The following is a 27,513-nucleotide window of genomic DNA, read 5'->3' on the forward strand; positions in this document are numbered from 1 at the left end:
TTTTAAACAGAGCCTTGCTCTGTTGCCCAGGCTAGAGTACGGCGGTATGATCTTGGCTCACTGCAGCCTCTGCCTTCTGGGTTCCAGTGATTCTTCTGCTGCAGCCTCCCCAGTAATTAGGGTTACAGGCAGGCTTTTTTTTTTTTTGGTATTTTTAGTTGGCCAGACTGGTCTCAAACTCCTGACCTGAAGTGATCTGCCCACCTTGGCCTTCCAAAGTGCTGGGATTACTGGTGTGAGCCACTGTGGCCAGCTGAAAAACAATTTTTTTAACAGGCACTGAAGAAAAAAACCAAAACAGCTAACAAGCATGTGAAAAGGTACACAGTGTTGTTAAGTTACCACAAAACATAGCAACCACACCTGTTAGAATGACTAAAAGTTTTAAAAGATTAAAAATAGCAAGTGCTGGTGACGATGCAAATAACCTGAATTGCTGGTGGGAATGGAGATTGGAAAAACAACTTTGAGAAACTCTTTGGCAGCATCTACCAAAGCTAAACACATGCTTATATTATGAACTAGCAATTCTATTCCTAGGTATATATCTAAGAGAAGTGAAGGCACATGCCCACTAAAAAACATGCATAAAAATAGTAAAAAAGACATGCAAAAGAATAGTAAAAGCAGCTTTATACAATAATAGTTTAAAATTAGAAGTAACTCAATGTCTATTGACAGGATTTAGAGAAACTGGTGTTTACTCATACAATGTAATACACATTGCATAATATACACATATATTACATTTTACTACATATATATTAGGTTGAACAAATAAAAATAATTGCACAAAAGTTACATATTATATAATTTGATAGACAAAAACTTTAGGCAACACTCATAAACAGTAAACAAAGTTAAAATAATGATTACCTCTTGGGCCATATAATGGGAAATGACACTGAGTTCTGGGGTTCTCAGGGCCTTAAAAAGGACGAGGCATTAGTGCCTAAGCTCTTGGATATCTTGAGATTATTCAGCAAGAAATGGTGTAAGAGTCTGGAGCCCTAAACACATTCTGCATATTATCCATGTTGTGATTTAAAAGTATATACAAATCAAAAGTTCAATATGGTGTACATTTAAGATCAATATAGTTTACATAAACTGCAGATATCTATAACTATATCTACATCATCTATATCTCCTTAGTCTAAAAATTCAATTTAAAATCATCTCAAAGATAGTGTGAAATCTGCAGTATCACAGTGCTTTTAATAAAAAGATTAACCAAGTAAACAGCTTCTAAAATCAAAACATGCCAAAGACAAAGCCAGGCTGGGCTCGGTGGCTCACACTTGTAATCCCAGCAATTTGGGAGGCCAAGGTGTGTGGATCACCTGAGGTCAGGAGTTCAAGGATTTAAAATTCTAACCCAAAGATTTAAAATATTAATGAAAACCAAGCAGGTTAACCAGCCTGACCAACATGGTGAAATGCTATCTCTACTAAAAATAGAAAATTAGCCAGGTATGGTGGCACATGTCTGTAATCTCAGCTACTCGGGATGCTGTGGCAGGAGAATTGCTTAAACCCAGGAGACGGAGGGCACAGTGAGCTGAGATTGCACCATTGTACTCCAGCATAGGCAACAAGAGTGAAACTCCATCACACACACACACAAAACAAAAAACACAAAACAAACAAACAAAAACCACAAGATGAAGCCATAGAGAAAAATACAAATTGACGTTGAGGACCTACAGTTACTTTTCATATGGAGACATTAGCTAACTCTAGATACTTCTAGAGGCCAAAGATGTAGGCTTTGGCCATCATGTTAGACTGCTGCTGAAGGCAAAAATACCAGTAGAGATTTTGACATTCAAGTAATTTAGTGAAACAGATTGAAATGTAAGAAAAAACACACACCCCAATTGTCATCCTCAAGATTTGAAATGGAAGTTGAAATTGTTATATTAGGAGACCACGGGAACTAGCCGGAAACTTTATGGAACTGAGTCATTCATGTATCTTTTCAGTGCTGTTGAAGCAAAGGTAAATTACATGTTTAATTGAAACACCTTGAGGGTAATGCAATAAGATCAGGGGCAAATCAGAGGTAGATTAAGCCTTAATAAATATGCCTTCCACTCTTGAATAGGTCAGATTCTGAAGGATTTAGGTGATCAGTATCCCACCTAGGTGCCTAACAGAAGAAAGGGTGAACTCTCACTAATGAATGATGATATCGTCTGTAACATCAGTCATTATATTTTTACATATGTACATAGTGTCGAGAATAAAATAAAAAAATAACAAGGAAAAAAAAAACATATAACCAGTAATGAAGAACAAAAACATACAATAAATACAGACCTACAGATAAATTATATATGAGGTAGCATTAGACTGTTAAAGAGCACCATGATTATTTTATTCATGTGTAGAGGATAAAATGAAGAGAATAAAAAGGTGAAAGATTTCAGCATCAAATGGGAATCTATCAAGAAAAAGTAAATGAATATTATTGCAATAAAATATTATCCAGCCAAAATTAAGAATTACTAGATGAATTTGATGAGCAGTTGGGCATAGCAGAAGACAGGATTGAACAAGTCAGTAGAAAATACTCAAAGTGAAGCACAGAGAGAGAAAAAGACAAAGAGATGAAGAAAATAAACACAGATATTTGGAAACAACATGGAATGCACTTAAATTGATAACATTTGAGTAATTGGCTTCTCAGAAAGGAAAAAAGAAAGGGAGAATTGGGCAGAATAAATATTTGAAAAACTGGGTAACTTTTTCTTTCGAAAATGATTTAAAATTCTAACCCATAGATTTATAATATCAATGAAAACCGAGCAGGATAATCATAAAGAAAAATTATATATGAGATGAACATAATTAAGTGCTGAAATGCCCAAGAATGCTTTTAGCAGATTTATAAGAGATAAAAATAACACAAATGTTTATCAGTAGTTGAAAAAAGAAGAATGAACTATGGTAATATTCCTACAATGGGATAGTATAATGTAGAGAGAAAGAACAAACTGTAGTGACAGACTTAACAAACATAATGGGGAGCCAAGGCAGTGAGATAATAGGGAATATATAATTCTAATGAATATTAATGCAAATAACAAGCAAGGTAAAACTATAATGTTAGAAGCCACTATAATTATTTTTGGTGAGAAAAAGGGAGTAGTGATTGTGAAGTCCTAATAAGAAATTTGCAGATGGTGACAATAATTTATCTTGGCCTGGGTGGTAATTAGCCAAGTGTTCATTTTGTGGCAAGCAAGTAAGCAATATAATTAAGGCTTCTTCGGGGTTTTGTTTTTCATTTTAGTTTTTGTGCATTGTTTATATGTATGACTATTTAAAAAAGCACAATAAGACTTCTGTAACTTACCACTTTCTCTATAGATGGGACAAAAGAGGATGAAACCACATAGTTTGATGGTAAATATAAAGGAACGCTTCTTTGGTTTCCAGGGCTCTCTTGGCGCTTTTCTTTCCTGAGGCTGAGGTTCTTAGGTTTTTATTTGATTCTGGGAGCTACCCAGGTATTTCCAGTAAAGTTATTTGTGGCTTATTTGTCAGAATTGGTTTCAGTCGCCAATATAATAACCAAAATATCTTCACCTATGAGCTTTGAGATGGCATTATTTCTGTCTTTTTGTTTTGAATATATTCCATTAATGAAGTTTCAAATAAAGTTTTATTTTAGTCTCACAGTTTTTACATTATACAGATATACAATTTTTCATCAATTCAATTTATGACAATTACAACATCTAATGAATTATTTTGAGATGTTGACATGTAATTTTAAAGTTTTTCTAAATTATTAAGGTCTTTGATGAGCCATAATTTTTAACAAAAAAATAGTGAGGAAAATAATGTTCTACCAAACATTAAAACATAGTGCCTCAGTAATTCAACAGTGTGTAGGTATTTGTAAAGGTAAAAAACAAGAACAATGGATTTATATCTGGGGAACAAACAATCAATTGCCATATGACTGTTGATTCTAGAAACATATTTAAGTGAATAGATAATAAATTAATGCATGAAAAAGAACCCACAATAAATAATTTAAATAACATTATTTGGGCTTAAATATAAATGAAGATCTATGCCTAACAACAACAAAAAAATCAAAATTGAATTAAATGCTTTAAGAGTAGATGTAATTACAAAATAACTCCAGAATATAGTTATAACAATAGTTATATTGTCCTAGCGCTAGGAAGGTCTCTTAAACTTGACTCTCAAATAAATTATAAAAGAAAGAGTAACATTGGTTGGGCTTCAAAACATGTTATGTTTTTGTATAAAATAAATATACTATGGAAAAATTAAAAGACAAAACATCAAATAGGGAAAATATTTGTTCCATATATGGCTGATGAAAAGTCGTATTTTTAATGAAAGAAAGCTTACTCTAGGCATTAAGATAAAAAATAAATGTATCCAGCGAAGATAAGTAAAGTATAGAAAAGGAAAAATTAGGAAAGCAGAATCACACATTTTTGGTAATTATTTTAAATATTCAACTTCTCTGTTAATAATTGTAGTAAGAGACACATAAAAACTTAAAAAAAAAAAACTTAAAATATTGCCAACAATTAAAATGAAATTTTGTTACTTCAGTTGCAGTAAACTGCAAATATATATTCTTTCTGCAAGTATAAATTTGACTGTTTCTAGATGCAGTTTGAGCCTATGAAACAAACTGCTTTAAAGTGGGCATATTCTGTGAAGTACTAGTTATATTTACAAATGTAAAAAAGTAAAATATGACAACATATAGGTAGAAGGATTTTCACTGGAGACTGTTTAAAAAGATCTTTAAATAAATTAGAAATGATGGCAGTCCCTCCACTCAGTGAAAGTACCTCCAATCAGCCATTAAAATAATGCAGTAAAATATTTGTTTACATGGAAGTATGTTTTAGGTATATTTGTAAGTTTCAATGATCACATGATAAGGAATATAAATGTTTTTTGTTAAACAAATGGTAAGAATTTTATATTTATTTAAAGTAGGAATAAAAATACCTAGAAAATGCTAAAATGTTAAAGTAGTTCTCTTGATGTACTGGGTTCATTTTCTTTAAGCAAATGTATATTCTATAATTTTCGTACACAAGAGGAGCTCTCGGCATTCATGTAACATGGACTTGCCCTCAGAGTCGTAGCATCCAGGAGTGGCTATCTAACCCGAACTGAGAGTCTGTCTATCCTAAGAATCTAGAAAAAAGTGAGAAACAGGTTGTAAGAGTGATTGAATCTCAGCTGCATTAGAGAATGTGTCCTCCGTAAGATTTCCAGCACAGCTTGTTGCTGTAACCAAGATGCCTCATAGCTCACTGTACTTCCTGAGATTATTTTTATTTTTTTATTCAGTGAAAATTTCCAGCAATCTTTGAAACTGGCCTAATTGTTTAGAAGAACTAATATTTACATGTTTTTTAATAAACCGAAATTGACTCTCCCTGGTCTTAATACTTGAAACTTACACCGTCTTCTCTGAGTCCCTTCCTCAGGAAACCAACCCACAGGCAAGGAACTGAAACTCTTTAGATCACCACACGCAGACAGTTAGATGCTAGACCCCTCATCTATCATGATCGTTTCCTTATTCCTCCCTAATTCCTGTTCTCCTCTCTACTTTTCCCACTATACAAACCTCCCACTTTTAGTCAGATGTATTTGAGAATTTATCTCCTGTTTTCTAAGCTGCAGCACCAAATTAAAGGCTTTTGCTCTGGCAATACTCATTGCATTCTGTGAGCTGATCAGCAGGACTTAGACAAAGCCTCTAGCATTTTGATAACATCTTTACTTTCACCTGTTGTGTTAGCTGTAGTTACTCTGTTACTTAATTCCCAAAAACTTTAACAAGAATACCCCAACAGTCTTTTACTTCATTACCATATAGAGTTTTCCCTTATCATAAAGATTTGGTCAGCCAGGTGCAGTAGCTTACGCCTGTAATCCCAGGACTTTGGAAGGCTGAGGTGGTCAGATTAGGAGGTCAGGAATTCGAGACCGGCCTGACCAACATAGTGAAATCCCATCTCTACTAAAAATACAAAAATTAGCTGGGCCGTAATGGCACATACCTGTAGTCCTAGTTACTCAGGAGACTGAGGCAGAGGAATTGCTTGAACCCAGGAGATGAAGGTTGCAGTGAGCCGAGATCATGCCACTACACTACAGACTGGGCTACAGAGCAAAACTGCGTCTCAAAAAAAAGAAGATTTGTAACATAATTCTGATGTTAGCCTGGCCCAGAAGACAAATCACATGAAAAAGACCTTGCTATATGGGGAATTGCCATCCCAATGACTCACATGTGTTTGCATTATCAAGCTCATGACTCCTGCCTTCATGAACGCATCTTTTTTCCCAGACAACTCTTTCATCATCAAATACCATCTCTCTAGATATAACCAAGCCAAAAACTGTTGATAAAACACAGATGACTGCTGGACATACCTCTGATAGTGTCATGGGAGAAAGGCAAAGAAGAAATTTCTTAAGAAGTATGGGTTAGTCAGATCTATAAAAGTGATATTTTTTTTCTTTTTTTTTTAAAGATGATATCTTGGTATGTTGTTCAGGCTGAAGTGCAGTGGCTATTCACAGGCATGATCATTGTTCACTCCCAAACTCAAGTAATTTTCCTGCCTCATTTAGTCTCTCTAGTGGCTGGAATTACAGGAGCTTCTCAAAGAACCAGTTCTCTAAGTGAGAATTTGACTGGAATTAGGTAAGAATTATGACTTAATGGTAGAATTGATTAAAGCAACAGGTAAAGATTTTACTGAAATGTTGATGAGATTTTTGGAAAGTTTCTTAAAGAGCAATCAAGTTATTTGCCTAGGCAAAAGTCATAAAATAGTAATGTTATGCTGATGAAGACAATGGGGTAGTAGAGTCATGTTAATATGGTCAGTAATCTGGGTAGGGGGCAGGTAATTTCAGTCTTCAGTGTTAAAGCTGTGTATAGCAGTACATGATTTTGTTTTCAATAGGCCTCTAGTTTCTTGAACTACTGTTTGTCAGACATAATATTTTATAGGCCTAAGTCTCTATTTAGGCTCAGCCTAGGACTCTTGCTACTGATGGATTTAATTTTGAAAGCAGGAATTTAAGATAGACTTTCAGTACAAAAGACTAGAAAGTTAGAAATAAAGCATATTATGCTGAGGGCAATGGAAATTGTTTAGCTACAGTAGAACCTTTAATTAGGAATAAGAATAAAATTGATTAATATATAATAATGGCCCAGATTTTATCACTAAATTTTTGTGAACTTAAGTATTTGAATATTTGTCATTAGGACAAATTTTCTAGAATTATAAAAGAAATTCTCTATACTATTATTTTTTCTTCTGGCTCTAGTATATAATGGTAGCTTATGAAAGCTAATATTATAATAATGATGAATACCTTCCAAATGGGCATATGGCCAAACATTATTTTTCTTTCTCTCCATCCTAAGTACCTTCTTGACTAGAGGAGGTAATGGTATCCCAGCAACAGATAAGCAATGCTCAATTTGATTGTCAAAGATTATGTTTTAATGAACTTTGGAGAAAGGAAGCCAAGTTGACTACAGGGTTCTTTGTCTGATTAATTTGATAAAAATCTATAAACATCTGACCTAGCTCATTAACACATTAATTAAGACAGAAGAATCTCTTATGCTCCATCCTAGGAAACAAGTGTTGTGTGTGATATTTTGATTTTTCCAGCCAAAGAATAATGAGTCGCATAAAGTAAAATTTACATAAACATAGGTCAACGTGAATGTGGCAATCATCATCACAACATATTGGGATATTGAAGACTTTGTTCATGATCTTATTAAAGGCATATTTCCAGTTGGTACTTTACCACTTCCTCTCTTCTGTTTCCCTCTTCTTCCTCACACTCACTGCTCTATCACTGCCCTGCAAGTAACAGCGTAAGTCTACTACAATCTAAAAAACAGACATCTGTGGAGGTAGCTCTGTTAGTTTAGAACGCCAAACATTTATTGATCAATTATTTTTAGGGATTATTAGAGTTGATAGGGACATTGAGGATAAATATATATCATCCTTGCTCCTGGAAAGCCAGCAGATTCCGCTGATTATGCTGCAAGAGTTTGAGTTTATTTTTTTTTTTTAAGATAATTTACATAAGGGTTGGCAAGGCTGGAGAACCAGACTCAATGACTCAATTTTAATAGCCATATCACTGCTAGAAAGATGCTGAAATACGCCACCTGTCTTTTTTATTTTTATTTGTCCTTTTCTTTATCCATTCATCTATTGATGATCACTGGTTGTTTCCATGTTTTGGCTCTTGTGAAGAATACTGCAATAGGCATGGGAGTGCAGATATGTTTTTGAGATACTGATAATTTTTTTTTTTTTACATAAATACCCAGAATTGGAATTCATGAATTATATGATAGTTCTACTTTTTAGTTTTTGAGGAACCTCCATAAACCTTCACACTCTTTTGATATTGTCTGTACCAATTTACATTCCCGTCAGTAGGGTGCAAGTGTTCCTTTTATGCCACATTCTCATCAACAGTTGTCTTTTTCATAATAACCATCACAATATGTGTAAATTAACATCTCATTGTGATTTTGATTTGCATTACCCTGTTGATTAATGATGTCGATCACTTGTTTATCTGTTGGCCATTCATATGGCATTAAGAAATGTCTATTCAGGTCTCTTAGGCATTTTAAAATCAGATTATTGTTGTTTTTTGCTACTGAGTTGCATGAATTTCATATGTACTTTGGATATTAGCACTTTATCAGATATAAAAGTCACAAATATTTTCTCTTATTCAATAGATTTGAAACTATCTTATAACTAAGGAAATTATGACAGTGAAAGAAATCAGACCTAATTAACTCTCTATGGCCTCTAACCCTTAAGCTGTCCTTGTTTAATACTAGGCATAGGCCAAACTAACTTTGGGAAGGAATTCAGTTCATGGTTTGAGCTCTGAAACAAAATTGATAACAGACTCTCCCAAAAAGACCTGCTTCTTGCTTGTGGTCCAGTCTGCCTTTGCAGGACTAACAAATTAGCTACAAGATTAGAAATTACCATTTAAAGGTCATGCAGCCTCTGGCTCCAAGAGTCTCAACCTCCCCAAATTGCTCCTGCAGATAACATCATCATTGTAAAACCCAAGATCAGTGCTTGAGATATTTTGCAGACCCTGCACTCAATGGATCAGCTGACACCACCCAGACCAGTAATCTGGCTCAATTAGTTTTGCCATCCCATCCAGGAACAGAAGACAGCAAGAAAACCTCATTTTGACCCAGTATGATTTCATCTTCAACCTGACCGATCAGCACTCCCCACTGTTCCAGACCATGCTCGCCAAATTATCCTTAAAAAACCCAATCCCCAAATGCTCAGGGAGACTGATTTGAGTAATAATAAAGCTACTGTCTCCAGCATAGCCAGCTCTGTGTGAATTACTCTTTCGCCATTGCAATTTCCCTATCTATAAATCTGTTCTGTCTAGGCAGCAGACAAGGGAAACCCATTGGGCGGTTACAGGTGGCCTCTTCATTTTATTGTTTCCTTTGCCATGCAGAAACATTTCAATTTGATGCAGTCTCACTTATTTATTTAGCTTCAGTCATTAATTTCTCATGAGTCAATTTTTGTGTATGGCGTAAAATAAAGATCCAATTTCACTTTTTTTGCGTGTGGTTATCCAGTATTTTTAATACTATTAATGGAAAAGATTCTCTTTTCCCCATTGTATATTGTTGGCACCCTTCTTAAAGATTAGCTGATGATATAGGTTTGGGTTTATTTCTAGGCTTTCTATTCTGTTTCATTAGCGTATATCTGTTTTAATGACATTTTTTGATTACCATAGATATTTAACATAATTTGAAAAAGAAATTGTGATGCCTCCAGCTTTATTCTTTTTGCCCAAGATTGCTTTAGCCATTTAGAGTATTTGCTGGTTTCATATACATTTATTTATTTATTTTTATTTTAACTTTCTGTAAAAAAGTATTGATTAAAAAAATAAAATATATTGAATCTGTAGATCACTTTGGGTTGTATACACATTTTGATTCTTCCAATCTATGAGCAATGAATATCTTTCCACTAATTGTTTTATTAATTTTTTTGGAGACAGAGTCTCACTCAGTCACCAGGCTGGAGTGCAGTGGCGTGATCTCAGCTCACTGCAACCTCCGCCTCCTGGGTTCAAGTAATTCTCCTGCCTCAGCCTCCTGAGTAGCTTGGACTACAGGCATGCACCACCACACCCAGCTAATTTTTCTATTTTTAGTAGAGATGGGGTTTCACCATATTGGCCAGGATGGTCTCGATCTCTTGATCTCATGATCCACCCACCTCAGTCTCCCAAAGTACTGGGATTATAGGTGTGAGCCACCATGCCCAGCCATTTTTTTTAAACAAGGTCTTTTGTGACTGCTTTATAATTATCAGTGTGTAGATTGTTCAACTCCTTGGGCAAATTTATTTAAAGATATATATTTTTAATAAATATATATTTATATTTTTTATTTATATATAAATATATATATATTTATATTTTATATAACACTGTATCCATGTGTTCTCATTGTTCAACACCCGCCTATGAGTGAGAACATGCGGTGCTTGATTCTCTGTTCCTGTCAGTTTGCTGAGAATAATGGTTTCCAGGTTCATCCATGTCCCTATAAAGGACCCAAACTCATCTTCTTTGTGGCTGCATAGTATTCCATGGTGTATATGTGCCACATTTCCCCTGTCCAGTCTATCACTGATGGGCATTTGGGTTGGTTCCAAGTTTTTGCTATTGTAAGCAGTGCCACAATGAACATACGTGTGCATGTGTCCTTGTAATAGAACCATGTATAATCCTTTGGATATATACCCAGTAATGGGATTGCTGGGTTAAATGGAATTTCTATTTCCAGGTCCTTGAGGAATTGCCACACTGTCTTCCACAATGGCTGAACTAATTTACACTCGCAACAGTGTAAAAGTGTTCCTGTTTCCCACATCCTCTCCAGCGTCTACTGTCTCCAGATTTTTTAATGATCACCATTCTAACTGGCTTGAGATGGTATCTCAATGTAGTTTTGATTTGCATTTCTCTAATGACCAGTGACGATGAGCATTTTTTCATATGTTTGTTGGCCTCATATATGTCTTCTTTTGAAAAGTGTCTGTTCATATCCTTCGCCCACTTTTGAATGGGGTTGTTTGTTTTTTTCTTGTATATCTGTTTTAGTTCTTCGTAGATTCTGGATATTGGCCCTTTGTCAGATGGGTAGATTGCAAATTTTTTTCCCATTCTGTTGGTTGCCAGTTCACGCTAATGATTGTTTCTTTTGCTGTACAGAAGCTCTAGAATTTAATTAGATCCCATTTGTCTATTTTGGCTTTTGTTGCCACTGCTTTTGGTGTTTTAGTCATGAAGTCCTTGCCTATGCCTATGTCCTGAATGGTTTTGCCTAGGTTTTCTTCTAAGGTTTTCATGGTGTTAGGTGTTACGTTTAAGTCTTTAATGCATTTGGAGTTAATTTTAGTGTAAGGTGTCAGGAAGAGATCCAGTTTCTGCTTTCTGCACAAGGCTAGCCAGTTTTCCCAAAACCATTTATTAAACAGGGAATTCTTTCCCCATTGCTTGTTTTTGTCAGGTTTGTCAAAGATCAGATGGTTGTAGATGTGTGGCATTGCCTCCAAGGCCTCTGTTCTGTTCCATTGGTCTATATATCTGTTTTGGTACCAGTACCATACTGGTTTGATTACTGCAGGCTTGTAGTATAGTTGAAGTCAGGTAGTGTGATGCCTCCAGCTTTGTTCTTTTTGCTTAGAATTGTCTTGGCTAAGTGGGCTCTCTTTTGGTTCCATATGAAGTTTAAGGTGGTTTTTTCCAGTTCTGTGAAGAAGGTCATTCGTAGCTAGATGGGTATAGTGTTGAATCTATAAAATACATTGGGCAGTATGACCATTTTCATGATATTGATTCTTCCTAACCATGAGCATGGAATGTTTCTCTATCTGTTTGTGTCCTCTCTTATTTCGTTGAGCAGTGGTTTGTAGTTCTCCTTGAAGAGGTCCTTTACATTCTTTGTTAGTTTTATTCCTAGGTATTTTATTCTCTTTGTAGCAATTGTGAATGGCAGTTCATTCTCGATTTGGCTCTTTTTAAGTCTGTTATTGGTGTATAGGAATGCTTGTGATTTTTGCACATTGATATTGTATCCTGAGACTTTGCTGAATTTGCGTATCAGCTTAAGTAGATTTTGGGCTAAGACAATGGGGTCTTCTAAATATAAAATCATGTTGTCTGCAAATAGAGACAATTTGACTTCCTCTTTTCCTAATTGAATGCCCTTTATTTCTTTTTCTTGCCTGATTGCTCTGGCTAGAACTTCCAATACTGTATTGAATAGGAGTGGTGAGAGAGGAGGACATCCTTTTCTAATGCCAGATTTCAGAAGGAATGTTCCCATTTTTGCCCATTCAGTATGATATTGGCTGTGGGTATGTCATAAATAGCTTTTATTATTTTGAGATACATTCTGTCGATACCTAGTTTATTGAGAGTTTTTAGCATAAAGGGCTGCTGAATTTTGTTGAAGGCCTTCTCTGCAGCTATTGAGATAATCATGTGGTTTTTGTCTTTGGTTCTGTTTACGTGGTGAATTATGTTTATAGTCTTCTGTATGTTGAACCAGCCTTATATCCCCAGGATGAAGCCTACTTGATCGTGATGGAAGAGCTTTTTAATGTGCTGTTGCAATCAGTTTGCCAGTATTTTGTTGAAGATTTTTGCATCTATGTTCATCATGGATATTGGCCTGAAGTTTTATTTTCTTGTTGAGTCTCTGCCAGGTTTTGGAATCAGGATGATGTTGGTCTCCTAAAAAGATTTGGGAAGGATTCCCTCTTTATGGATTGCTTGGAATCGTTTCAGAAGGAGTGGTACCAGCTCCTCTTTGTATGTCTGGAAGAATTCGGCTGTGAACCCATTTGGACCTGGGCTTTTTTTGGTTGGTAAGCTATTAATTGTTGCCTCAACTTCAGTCCTTGTTATTGGTCGATTCAAGGTTTCAACTTCTTCCTGGTTTAGCTTTGGGAAGGTGTAAGTATCCAGGAGTTTATCCATTTCTTCCAGGTTTACTGGTTTATGTGCATAGAGTTGTTTCTAATAATCTCTGATGGTGGTTTGTATTTCTGTGGAATCTGTGGTGATATCCCCTTTATTGTTTTTTTATTGCATCTATTTGATTCTTCTCTCTTTTCTTTTTTATTAATCTGCTTAGTGGCCTATTTTGTTGATCTTTTCAAAAAACCAGCTCCTGGATTTATTTATTTTTTGAAGGGTTTTTGTGGTTCTCTGTCCTTCAGTTCTGTTCTGATCTTAGTTATTTCTTGTCTTCTGCTAGCTTTTGAGTCGTTTTGATCTTGCTCCTCTAGTTCGTTCAATTTTGATGACAGAGTGTCGATTTTAGATCTTTCCTTGCTTCTCGTGTGGGCATTTATTGCTATAAATTTTCCTCTAGACACTGCTTTAAATGTGTCCAAAGAGATTCTGGTACGTTGTGTCTTCATTCTCATTGTTTTTGAAGAACATCTTTATTTCTGCCTTCATTTTATTGTTTATCCAGTCAACATTCAAGAGCCAGTTGTTCAGTTTCCATGAAGTTGTGTGGTTCTGAGTTAGTTTCTGAACTCTGAGTTCTAATTTGATTGCACTGTGGTCTGAGAGACTGTTTGTTATGGTTTCTGTTCTTTTGCATTTGCCGAGGAGTGATGTACTTCCAATTATGTGGTCAATGTTAGAGTAAGTGTGTGTAATGTGGTGCTGAGAAGAATGTATGTTCTGTGGATTTGGGGTAGAGAGTTCTGTAAATGTCTATTAGGTTTGCTTGGTCCAGATCTGAGTTCAAGTCCTGGTTATCCTTGTGAATTTTCTGTCTTGTTGATCTGTCTAATATCGACAGTGGAGTGTTAAAGTCTCCCATTATTATTGTGTGGGAGTCTAAGTCTCTCTCTAGGTCATTAAGAACTTGCTTTATGTATCTGGGTGCTCCTGTATTGAGCGCATATATTTAGGACTGTTAACTCTTATTGTTGCATTGATCCTTTTACCATTATGTAATGCCCTTCTTGTCTCTTTTGATCTCTTTTGGTTTAAATCTATTTTATTGGAGACTAGGATTGCACCTCCTGTTTTGTTTTGCTTTCCATTTGCTGGTAGATCTTCCTCCAGCCCTTTATTTTGAGTCTATGTGTATCCTTGCGTGTGAGATGTGTTTTCACTCTTGGCCTAACTACCTAATGCTTTGTCAATATTTTTATCTTTTCCAAAACCAAATCTTGGTTTTCTTTATCTTTTCTATTGTTTTTCTAGTCTCTATTTCATTTGTTTCTGCTCTGATCTGTTATTTCCTTCTACCTACTAACTTTGAGCTTAATATGTTCTTATCTTTTCAGTTTCTTGAGATGTGAAGTTAGGTTGCTAATTTTAGATTTTTACTTTTTTCTTCATATAGGCATATATTGCTGTAAAATTTCCTTTCAGATTTTCTTTTACTGTGTCCCATAAGTTTTGGTATACTGTGTTTATATATCCATTTAAAAACTTTTCCCTTTCAATTTCTTCTTTGATCCATTGGTTGTCAGAAGTTTATTAATTTCCAAATATTTGCGAATTTTCCTCCTGTTACTTTTTCTTCCTAGAAAGTAGGAATTGTGATTGGAAAAGATATTTGATATCATTTTGATCTTTTTAAATGTGTTAATACTTATTTTGTGGCCTAAATTATTATCTATCCTGGAGAATATTTTGTGTGTGCTAAGAAGAATGTGTATTCTATTTTTAGTGAATGAAATATTCAGTATGTACCTGTTAGGTCTATTTGGTCTAAACAGTAGTTCAAATTCAATGTTTGTTTGTTTATTGATTTTCTGTCTGGATGATCTGTCTTCTGTTCAAAGTAGGGTGCTGAAGTCTTCTACTAGTATTGGTTGCTGTCTCTTTCTCTGTTCAATCTGTTCATATTTTCTTTACATTTTTAGGAGCTCTGATGTTGAATGTAAATATGTTTACAATGGTTTTATCTTCCTGATGTATCATTGTCTTCTTGGATTTTCTCGTTATATTATCTTCTTGATCAATTAGTTCTGTTATTATTCCAGTTTATTAGTATTATATATACAATAGATCTCTCTGTCTCGTTACATTTTTTGACTTAAAAGTTTATTTTGTCTGATATAAGTATAACCAGGCCTATTTTATTTTAGTTTCCTGTCACTTTAAATCTTTTATACCTCTCCATTTTCATATGTTAGCCTATGCGTTTTTAAAATTAAAGTGAACATTTCATAGAATGCATAGAGTTGGGGCTTTTGTTTTTAAATTCATCCATCTATGTGTTTTAATCAGTGAATTTAATTTATTTCACTATCTTTTAAAGTAATAGTTGATAGGTGGGTACTTACTGTTTCCATTTTGTTTATCGTTTTCTGGTTGTTTTGTAACTCCTTTGTTTCTTGCTTTTTCTTGTGCTGACGTCCTTTGTGATTTGATAACTTCCTGATGGTTTATGTTTTGATTCCATTCTCTTTATCGTTTGCATGTCAATGATAGGTTGTTACTTTGTGGTTACTATGTGGTTTATGTAAATGTAAATGTAATATGTAATAGTCTATTTTAAGCTGACAACTTAAATTTGATGACATACAAAAACATTGCATATTTTTCACTCTTCACCATATTTTGTGTTTTCTATGCCATAATTATTATTTTTGTAATTTTATTCATTAATGAAATATAAAAGCTATATTATTTTTAAATATTTTTCTTTTACCATTATATTAGAGTTTTAAGTTATTTATATGCCTCATTATATTATTACAATATTCTAAATTTGACTGCATGTTTACCCTTACTAGTGTGTTTTACACTTTTATATGTTTTCGTTTTGTTAGGATCTTTTCATTTTAGCTTGAGGAATTATCTTTAGCATTTCTTAGAGGCCAGATGTATTGTGATAAACTACCTCAGCCTCTACTTGGGAAAATCGTCATCTCTCCTTCATTTCTAAAATGTTTTTTTCCAGATAAATTATACTTGTTTGGCAGTTTTGTTGTTTCAGCCTTTAAATATATTACCTGGTTCATTTCTGGCCTCCAAGATTTCTTCTGAGAAATCTACTGATATACTTACTTAGATTCCCTTGTATGTAATGTGCCTCTTTTTCATTATTACTGCTATAAATAATTTTGTATGTAAGAAGAAAGAAGTGTTAAAACTTATTCCCTCCATGTGTCAACTATACTTGATGTGTCACAATTAGAACCTAGAAAAAAGATATTCCATTGTAATCTCTCTCCCTGGGACTGTTATATTTGGATTTCAGATTCTAATTCTCACATCTCTCAATGTAGTAGATATACATTTCCCACATATGGGATGATGATACATTCTTTTTGGGTGCACAGTTAATAAAAGCCTCTGTGTGGGCAGCAAATGACCAAAGAGAAGTGATTTGGATTGTGGGTGCCTTTTCAATTTTTGATTCTGAGTCCTATGGACTAGATATACTTCTCCTCTTTTATGCTATAAATTTTTCTCATAATATATTTCTTCATTTCTTCCTAAAGGGATGTGGAGTTAGCATGTATTACTTGGAACCAAAATGACCCAATGAAAACACTTTCTAAACTCTAAGCTCTTGAGGATTCAGAGAGTGAAGAGCATATCATAGAATGTGGAGGCAAGGATCTTCAAGGGTGGTTTGTACCTGGGGGCCACCAGAATTAGATAAGACATTTGTAATGTGTCATTATCCTCTCTAGTTTCCCCATGAGATCATGTTTAGCTCCATAAAGGGAGGGACTGATTTTCACAAGAAAATATGTGGGGGCATGTGGTCTTTTGCAGTAATTATTGGAAGCCAGGTAATAAAGTGAGATGTGATCAGGCCACATTGTAGTGATGTGATCAGGCCACATCTTTATATTTAACCATTTATACATTTACTCACCGGCAAATACAGGTAAAACTGAGTCACCACTATGTGTAGTAAAAATCTAAATCAAAGGTGGGACATTGCTATTTTTCCCCATGGTTTGTCCTTGTTCCCAAAAACCATATACACTTAACTACCAATAGTGGTTTAAGCTGTGATAAATACTAACTAACTTGACTTTCTTCAAAAAGCACAGTATGCACATTTGAAGACATAAATATTGTTTTTAAGCAGTCTGAAATAGTATTTTATTATCTGCTGACAAGGGAACAAAGGATTTCTATTTCTGGATTTTTAGCTATTCTGAAGAAAATACATTCTTTCATTGGGGTGATTCTGTTCTTTGGAAATCATGAAGTCAGAAATAATGAATGATTGACTAATGTTACTTATTACAATACATGATGGAGTAGACAAGGACTGATTTATAAACATGTGTTACTTGCTTCTGTATTATTACTTTCTCAAGAATAAAAATATTCTTACATGAAATAGCCGGTTTTCTTACTTCATTTGCAATAGAAAAAAAAAATCATTTGTCCAGTCATATTAGTCAAAATGTGTAAGTGGAGACAGTTAGTGCCCAACGCCTACAGGAGTATAACTCCAGTATTGACCTCATTTGTTCCTTGGAAGTATGGATTAAAATGAAATATGAGATCTTTAATTTCTTAATTAAATTTAATCAATTTCTGTTATCTCTCACCTATCCCTGTGGCATTGTACTAATCATTTGGTTAGTTTTCCATCATTGCGAAGTTAGAGTCATGTTACTATTTCATGGATATTTCAAATAATTTAAGATATTATGTCTAAGCTTTGATTCTACAGTAGAATTTTTTTTTCCTAAAAATATGGTTGACGTGGAATGGAAAGTGTATTAGGGAAACATCAGTTTTTCTGATGCTCCTAAGTATTGTCTGTTCCACTCATGGGTGAGGTTGGACTTGAATGAGATCCCTTACTAATGCTAGGGAACAAGAACAATGAGGTGGGCTCAGTTGCTCCTCACTAATAGCATGGCAGGGAACAAAAAAAACATGGTGAGTGTGATCTAGAAATCAGTGGTCAGACAACAAAAGAAATTCTGAAAATACAACTTTAATTTTTTAGCTCCTCTTAGAGAAAACCTTACTGCCTTTTCAAGCCCCATTGTGTGTTCCAGTTCTGACATACAGGATACTGTTCAAATGAGATTTTTAAGAACACTGAGGAAGTTAGCTGGGTGCGGTGGCAGGTGCCTGTAATCCCAGCTACTTGGGAGGCTAAGGCAGGAGAATTGCTTGAACCCAGGAGGTGGAGGTCGCAGTGAGCTGAGATCTTGCCACTACACTCCAGCCTGGGTGACAGAGCCAGGCTCTGTCTCAAAAAAAATAAAAAATAAAAAACCAAAAACAAAAAACACAAAAAAGAATGTTCTCTGAAACCCCACACATTTTATTCTGCTTATACCTTAAGTTATCATCATCTTACATCCTCCTTAAATTATAAATTCTTTTGCCTAATAGATTTACATAGTAAATTTTGAAGATACACATGTAGTAATCTCTATTTAACTATTATTGACTTATTATTCTTCTAAGTGACAATTAAGGAAGATACAGCTAGAAGTTTAAGGTGAGAAAAATCTAGAGCTTGGATCACATATAGGATTTGAATGTTGTGTGTGTATGTGTGTGTGTATCTGTTTTGAGTAATAGAAACAGGCCAGAGGTGCTACCTAGTTTTCTTAATTTTCTTGAGTAAATTGACTCATACAAAGGATATGAGCACTGAAATACATGTGGGAGACCGTTGAATAATTTTTGAACTTCACAATTATGTCAAAAAATGGCCTTGTGTAGTGAATTTGGTCTGAATTTCTTTCAAACTAAAAATGTACCTAGGGAATAAAGGGTCATTTGGTTAATTTTCATCCTACAGCAAATAAATTAATAATCAGTTGTTTTTTCTTCTAAGACACCATTAAAAAGAAAGCATTTAATTAATTTGCATAGAATGGATGTACATGGTGTCAGGCCACCCACACTCAAGGACCCTGAAATATAAGGGAATGTATGTTAAAAATGTTTTTTTTTTCTAAAGTAGTTAAGCATTATAAATTTTATTTCAGAGTGAAAACACATTTTCACATGAGGAATTAAAATACACAGATGGATATATAAGTATAGCAACTGCTTGGGAAAACTTTATGACTTCAAATAAATATAGAGTCTTTTCTTATTTCAACATTAAGGATATTTCCCAAATCAGAAATTCTGTTGTCTATAAAGATGATATTTCACTTTGATTCTCTTGAAAAAGTCATGTCTATTCCATTAGTCTGATCCTTAGGATTCTCAATAAGCTGAAAATGAAGTATTTTTTTGTATATTCATAAATAAATTCCACTGCTTAAATACTTTTCTATAGCTCAACATTACTGCCTCAAATTTCATCAGTAGAGTCTATCAATAGAGTCTATCAGTAGAGTCATTTGTTTAAAGACATTGTATTTAATATAAGTTACCGTAAAATCATAATATGCATGGTAGTGGTAAACTATTTAGCCATTGCCTATCATCCACAATTGGTGGAAATCATAAAATCTTTTCCAAAATGACTCTAGGCTAAGGGTAATCTTGAATATGGAATTATAGGTTTGGTTTGGGCATTAATGAGTGAATGGATTGAAAGGGCTTAAGCTCCTGCATAATCTCTATTGATCAGCACTATGCTCATAAATAATTCATTTTTTTAAATAAAGAATTTTTCTCTACATGAACTTTCAAGTTATGTTCTGCCTTTCCATTCCAAACAAATTTCTGTCCCCAAACATATCAGTCCACAGAGGATGTGCTGAGTTGAGTCAAGCCAGATGAACTTCCTCAGCAATGATGTTCTTCATAGCTAGGTATCAATACAGTTATCATTGGCCTGATTCGCAGCAGGTTGGCAGAAACAAAGAAGTACCCTTAAAGGTGATACTTAGGAATCTTGGGGAACCTTTGCTATTTTGGATACTGTGGCTGTCCTCAAAAATCAGTTCAGATTCTCTGACGCTTATGCTGCTTGCCACTTAATGCTCACCCTAAAAGAGTCTTAACTGAGAAGTCAAAATAATTTTGAAAATTCATACAATATCATCTTTTAAAAAGTACCAGCTTTACTGCTATTTTTCCTTTAATTTGGTTTGTATCTCACCTCTACACTTTCATTTTAGATACATTTTTATTTCAGAACATTTTAAGATTTACACAAAAATTGTGAAGATAATACAGAGTTTCCAACATGCTCCTCAATCATGTTCTTCTCCTACTAGTATACTGCATTAGAGTGGAACATTTGTTATAATTAATGAACCAATATATTATTAACTAATGGATTTCTTTAGTTTTTACTTAATGTCCTTTCTAAGTTGGTTTAGGCTGCCCATTCCTAAAACAATTAAACATTGGCAAGAAAATTGGGGTTACTGTGATTGGGTTAATTAATTTGGACTGATCACTGTAGATTGTTTTTTTAAAGGTCAACAGTTTGTCTTTGTGACATCTTTTTCTCAGGCCATAGTCTCCTCCTAAGATAATGACAAAATTGGGAACTCATTTCCCTTGATTATTTTTCTTCTTAATTAAAATAAATATTCAAAAGCAATTTATTGAAACTTGACTAGTTACTGGGCACAGTTCTTAAATTTAAGTACAAAGGCAACCTCACACTTTATACTTACAAGCCTGTACTGTCCAATATTATTTCTTACAACTTAAAATTCTTCACTGCAAGTTTTCACACAAAATTCTTTCAGTATTTTAAAGCTGCTATCATGTTTCTGCCAGACTCTCCTCTTTCTAAGGCTAGCCTTTTTAATTCATTTAATTGTTTCTCAGAGAGCATGGTTTCCAATCTTTCCAACATCTTGGTCATTCCCAATTAGCTTTTTGTCCTATAAAGCACAGCACCAATAATTAAATGTAATTAAATGTGCATTACATTTAATTCCCTTCCCTTACACAGAGAAGAGTACCACTTTTACACTTTTTGTTCTAGTTATCTTCAAGCTTACTCTAACATAAATATATATTAGCCTTTTTTGTAGCCACATGGCAAAGTGGATTAAAATTGAGCTTATTGTTTATTAATGTGAATGTGCTTTTACATATCTCTGTCTCACTTTAAGAGTTGATTTTTAAAATCCACTTCTCTCTCTTAAAGTTCATTTATCTCTGTTAAACTTATACCATTAGATTCAATTTGTTGCTTAGGCATGATGTCATCTTTTGAGATTCTTTATTTTGTCATTTAACATAGTCTCCCTCCTTTTCAACATCAGGGCACACTGATTTCCTGGGCATATATCTTCTTTATTGTCATACAGATTATGAAAAAAAATGTTGCTGTCAGTGTCAAGGGCTATCCTTGAGGTTGACAGTAATCTAGTAACAAATACTCTTTAAGCATAGTTATTCAGTTATTAGTCTACAATTGCATAGAGTGTGTAGAACCTCTCCTTTTAAATAAAAGTTGTTACATTGCACACTGAAAAAATTCTGCGATACTTTTTGTGACATATATAAATCTAATAACATGGTCAAAGTGAAAAATTAAATGAGTTTGATATGATTTGCTTTCAGTAAACCCATGCTGGCTCCTGACAATCACTGCTTCTTTTCCTACCTACTTTTGAACAATCCCTTTGAGTTCACAAATATGTAATTCATGGAATTTCAAACAACTGCCTCTCTCCATTTATTTTTTTAATTATCTCTCACATTCGCCATAGCTACGTAAAGACTACTTACGTTGATTTGGAAGCCTAATTTTCAGGTTATATCAGTAAACACAAAATGTGTGGAAAAAAATATGATGTTGTAACCAAAATGAGTTTGACATTTTCAAAGGCAGATGTGTATCCAAGTGCACATGATTACTGAAAAACAGATTACTACAGCTACGTGATATAACCTTCTGCTTTTGGACATTCTTCCAGCTTGCACCCATTTCACAAGGAGACTAACTTAACCTGATTTAATGGACCCCTGAAAAGTCTGTTTGAAGCAGTTGGAGAAAAGCAGGTAATGTAAGAACTAAAAGATCAGAGTTGACACATTCATGGCTTCGATTTTCATTAGCTTCAGTCCATTAAACAAGCATTTGCCAATGTAATATTGTATGCATAAAACAACTGAAATATTTATTACATGGAAAAACGACTAAGGATGCAAGCCAACCGTTTCTCCTAGCCAGTTTTGCTGCAGGAATACGGCTCATCAGAGTCCATTGCTTTGCCATTTAGTTTAATTTTTTGAATATAAGGTTTTTAAATATCTGTGATTCATCAGACAAATATATTTAAATTTTTATGATGGAAACGATTTTTTTCTTTGCGTCAAAACCATTGAATATTAGATAGGGTTCAAATACTTTCATGAGATGTCCTGATCCATATGATTCAAGACGTCAGACCAGTCCCCTTACATTTTAAGTAGAAATACTTCCTCTGATAAATTAATTTGATTCATTCCCCCCGCCCCCAACATCCTTTCATGAAAGGAATGAAACAATTTACAATGCATTTCTAGGAATAAAGCAACACATGTCACTGCCTTCAGATTCACATATTAATGGAGAGATTAGACAGGCACATAGGTTAGTATAAAGCAAGGTAAAATGATGATGAAAAAATGATCTGAGTAAAATGAGTGGGTCAGTTAAAAAATAAGGAAATATTGCATGTGCTTACTAGATAATCTTTATATAAAACTCAGTTTGACAGGTAGAAATATAAGGTGTTTGATTCCAAGTATATGGAGGAAGACGCACAATGGCAGCAAGCATTTGCTTAGGAATCAGGAAACAAGGATTTCAGTTTGGCTCTGTAAATAACTAGATTTGTGACTTTACACTAAGTCACTTTTTCTGTCTGAGAAATATTTATTACTTCTAAAATATTCCTATAAGATTTCTAATGTCCAACTGTAAAACCAAAGGTGTATGAATAGCATGTGAAAATTCATGAAGGTAATAAAGTGTATGTTTAGGGAAGAGCTGCATCATCTAGTTTAGCTAGGTTTTATTATGTAGGAGGTAGACATAAAAGGAATAATAGAACCTCTGAAATTCTTCAGTGTAAAAGTTAGGAGTTTTCATGTAACTAAGAAGTTATGATCTTAAAATTCCAGGATAATTTATATATGAGAAAAATTCATCAATTTTTAAGGACACAATTTGATCAGTTTTGACAAATATGTTTATAAATCTTCAAATACATCTCCTATGCTGATAATTAATCCCCTGCACAATTCCAGGCCTCTCATCTTCTTTTTGTTACTATAACTTTGCCTTTTCCAGAATTCTAAATAAACTGAAATCATGCATTATATAGACTTTTGTCACTGACCTTTTTCACTTCCAATAATGCATTCTAGATTTATCCAGGTTTTTATGCATCAGTAGTTCATTCCTTTTTATTACTTAGTAATAGTGGCTATATGGCAATCTTACAGTTTGATTCCCTTCACCAGCTGATAGGCATTTGGGTTGCTTGCAGTTTGGGACTACTATGAATAAAACTGTGTGAACATCCAAATATGTCTTTTGCAAATGATTTATTTTGGGAAAACACCTAGGAGTGAGGTGGCTGGATTACATGAAAATTGCACAGTTAAATGTTGAAGCAATTGACAAAGTGTTTTCCAAAGTAGATGTGCTATTTTCATTCCCAAAAGTAACGTAAAAATTCCAGCTGTTTCACTTCCTTACCAATATTTGACATTGTCAGAATTTTTAATGTGTGTAGTAGAATCTCAATGTGATCTTATTTTGCATTTTTCTAAGGACTAATTATGTTAGCACATTTTTATGTGTTATTTGCCATATCTTCTCATTTTTAAAAGCTTTGTAGTTGAGTAAATTTTGAATACTAATTAGATTTTATTTTTGTTAACTCGCTTAGGATTGTGGCCTTATGGCCTCCAGCTCCATCCAAGTGGCTGCAAAAGACATGATGACTTGCCATTTTCATGGTTTCATAGTATTTCACAGTATATATATACCACATTTTCTTTATCCAATCCACCACTGATGGCCACCTAGGTGGATTGCATGTCTTCGCCATTGTGAAGAGCACATGATGAACATCGGAGTGAATGTGTCTTTTTGGTATAATGATCTATGTTCCTTTTAGATCTATACCCATTATATACCCAGTAATGATATTGCTGGGCTGAATGGTAGCTCTGTTTTAAGTTCATTGAGAAATCTCCAAACTACTTTACACAGTGGCTGAACTAATTTGTATTTCCACCAACAGCGTTTGAGCATTCCCTTTTCTCTGCAGCTTTGCCAGTATTTGTTGGTTTTTGACTTTTTAATAATTTGTATGAGATGGTATCTAACTTGTATGAGATGGTATCTCATTGTGGTTTTAAGTTATATTTCTCTGGCGATTACTGATGATGAGCATTTTTTTATACGCTTGTTGGGTGCTTGTATGTCTTCTCTTGAGAAGTGTCTGTTCATGTATTTTACCCACTTTTTAATTATATTTTAAGTTCTGGGATACATGTGCAGAATGTGCAGGACTGTTACATAGGTATACACATGCTGTGGTGGCTTGCTGCACCCATCAACCCATCATCTACATTAGGCATTTCTCCAAATGCTGTCCCTTCCCTAGCCCCCTAAATCCCTGACAGGCCCTGGTGTATGATGTTCCCCTCTCTGTGTTCATATGTTCTCGTTGTTCAACTCCCACTTATGAGTGAGAACATGCAGTATTTGGTTTCATGTTCCTGTGTTAGTTCACTGAGGATGATGGTTTCCAGTTTCATCTGTGTCCCACAAAGGATGTAAACTCATCCTTTTTTATGGCTGTATAGTATTCCATGGTATGTATATGCCACATTTTCTTTATCAAGTCTATCATTCGTGGACATTTGGGTCGATTCCAACTCTTTGCTATTGTGAATAGTGCTGCAATAAACATACGTGTGCATGTGTCTTTATAGTAGAATGATTTATAATCCTTTGGGTATATACCCAGTAATGAGATTGCTGGGTCAAATAGTATTTCTGGTTCTAGATTCCTGAGGAATTTCCACACTGTCTTCCACAATGGTTGAACTAATTTACCCTCCACCAACAGTGTAAAAGCATTCCTGTTTCTCCACATCCTCTCCAGCATCTGTTGTTTCCTGACTTTTTAACGATTGCCATTCTAGCTGGCATGAGATGGTATCTCATTGTGGTTTTGATTTGCATATCTCTAATAACCAGTGATGATGAGCTTTTATTCATATGTTTGTTGGCCACATAAATGTCTTCTTTTAGAAAGTATCATTTGCCCACTTTTTGATGGGGTTGTTTTTCTCTTGTAAATTTGTTTAAGTTCCTTGTAGATTCTGGATATTAGCCCTTTGTCAGATGGATAGGTTGTAAATTTTCTCCCACTCTGTAGGTTGCCTGTTCACTCTGATGATAGTTTCTTTTGCTGTGCAGAAGCTAGTTTCATTTTATCCACTTTCAATGGGGCTGTTTGTTTTTTGCTTATATATTTGCTTAAGTTCACTATAGATTCTGGATATTAGACCTTTGTTAGATGCATAAAAGGTGGAGAACTTATATTATCTGATAGCAAAATTTACTATGAATTTACAGTTATCAGAACAGTGTGGTATTGGTATAAAGATAGGCTAGAGAGCCCAGAAATACTTCTACTCCTAAGTAATTGATTGGTTTTTTACCAAAAAAAAAAATCACGGTTCTACATTTATGAACCAGAATTATGAAACTTCTAGATAAAACATGGGAGAATATTTTGATGAACTTGGGTTATACAAAGATGTCTTCAAAAGTATACAGAGAATACAAACTACAAAAGAAAAAATGATTAATCAGACTTCATCAAAATTGTAAAATTTACTCTTTAAAAAACTATTAAGAAAATGAAATAGCAAGATGTACAGAAAGGTAGTAGAACAATTATCTGACAAACATGTATTTGATAAGAAACTTGCATCCAGAATATGTAGCAAAAATAAAATCTAATTAGTATTCAAAATTTACTCAACCAAATGCCACATGTTCTCACATACAAGTGAGAGCTAAACATTAAGCACACATAGGCTTAAACATCAGAACAATAGCCACTGTGAACTACTAGAAGTGGGAGGGAGGGAGCCCACTGAGGGTTGAAGAGCTACCTATTGGGTACTATGCTCACTGTCTGGGTCCAGTATACCCATGTAACACTCCTATACATGTATCCTCTGTTTCTAAAAGAAAGCTAAAATTTAAAATAACAGAATTTGTTTTTAGAGCACTTTAAGGTATACAGAAATTTGAACAGAGTTTCCAGGTACCTTCTGTCTCTCCCACTCAGTTTCCCCTATTTTTAACATCTTACATTAGTGTGGTACATTTGTTGTAATTGACAAGCAGATATTGATACTTTTCAACTAACGCCCATGGTATACATTAGGGTTCACTCTACTGTTCTGAGTTTTGACAAATACGTAAAACCAAATATTCACCATTATAGGATCAGACAGAATAGTTTTAGTGCCCTAAAAATCCTCTGAGCCACACCTCTTCATTTATTCCTTCCTCCCTCTTTTCAAACTTCTGGCAAGTACTGCTGCTTTATTTATTTTTAGCTGTCTTTATAGTTTTGCTTATTCCAGTGTGTCATACCTTTGAAATAATAATGTATACATTGTTTTCAGATTTTCTTTTTTTTCACAACTGAAACTGCTAAATTTTTATTCCTTCTACAGAAAATACTAGAGAAGCTTCAAGCCAAAAATACATTCTGACTTTCTAGAAACAGTGTAAAGAGGTTTCTTAAAAAAAAATGTATATGTAACATTAGGTGAAATTATTTAAAGTCAATACATTCTTATTCAAGGAATTCCATGTTGTGATTTCTTCCACTGTCCATCAAGGTCACTTTCGATCCACTAAAGAGCTGAAGTCAAAAGATTTATCTTCAGGTTAGCTAGCCTGTTTTCATGAAACTGATGCTTATTTTAATCCAGTTGTTCTGTCAGCTCATAATTCTTTTATTTGGTTTCTGTCATCTTTTTAAAATATGGATATACTGATGAAGACTTGAAAATTCAACAAGAACCTGTGGGATCTAATTTCTTCAACCAATTTTCTTTAAGGTCCTTTTCACTGTAGGTGTTGGATCTGCCTGGTTCTCAGTTTGACACCCTCTTTTAACATGAATGAGTTCAAATCATATTCATTTCTAAGTGATCACACTCAAGAATAGTACAGATGTGTGGAATATGCCAATATCTTTAACTCCAGACATCATGTTCTCAAGATAAAAGCCTATTATACTCACGATCTTTATTAAGCAATATGCATTTAAAGCTTCTCCATGTGTTTCTGTTCATTGATAGCTCATTTGTTTTTATCGCTGAGTAATATTTCATTGTACGAATGAACCACAGTTTACCTATTCTCCTGCTAAAGCACATCTTGGTGGCTTGGTGGGAGAGTATGAATAAGCTACTATAGAC

The sequence above is a fragment of the Cebus imitator genome, unplaced genomic scaffold (genome assembly GCF_001604975.1).
Source record: "Cebus imitator isolate Cc_AM_T3 unplaced genomic scaffold, Cebus_imitator-1.0 Scaffold60, whole genome shotgun sequence".
Taxonomy (NCBI): domain Eukaryota; kingdom Metazoa; phylum Chordata; class Mammalia; order Primates; family Cebidae; genus Cebus; species Cebus imitator.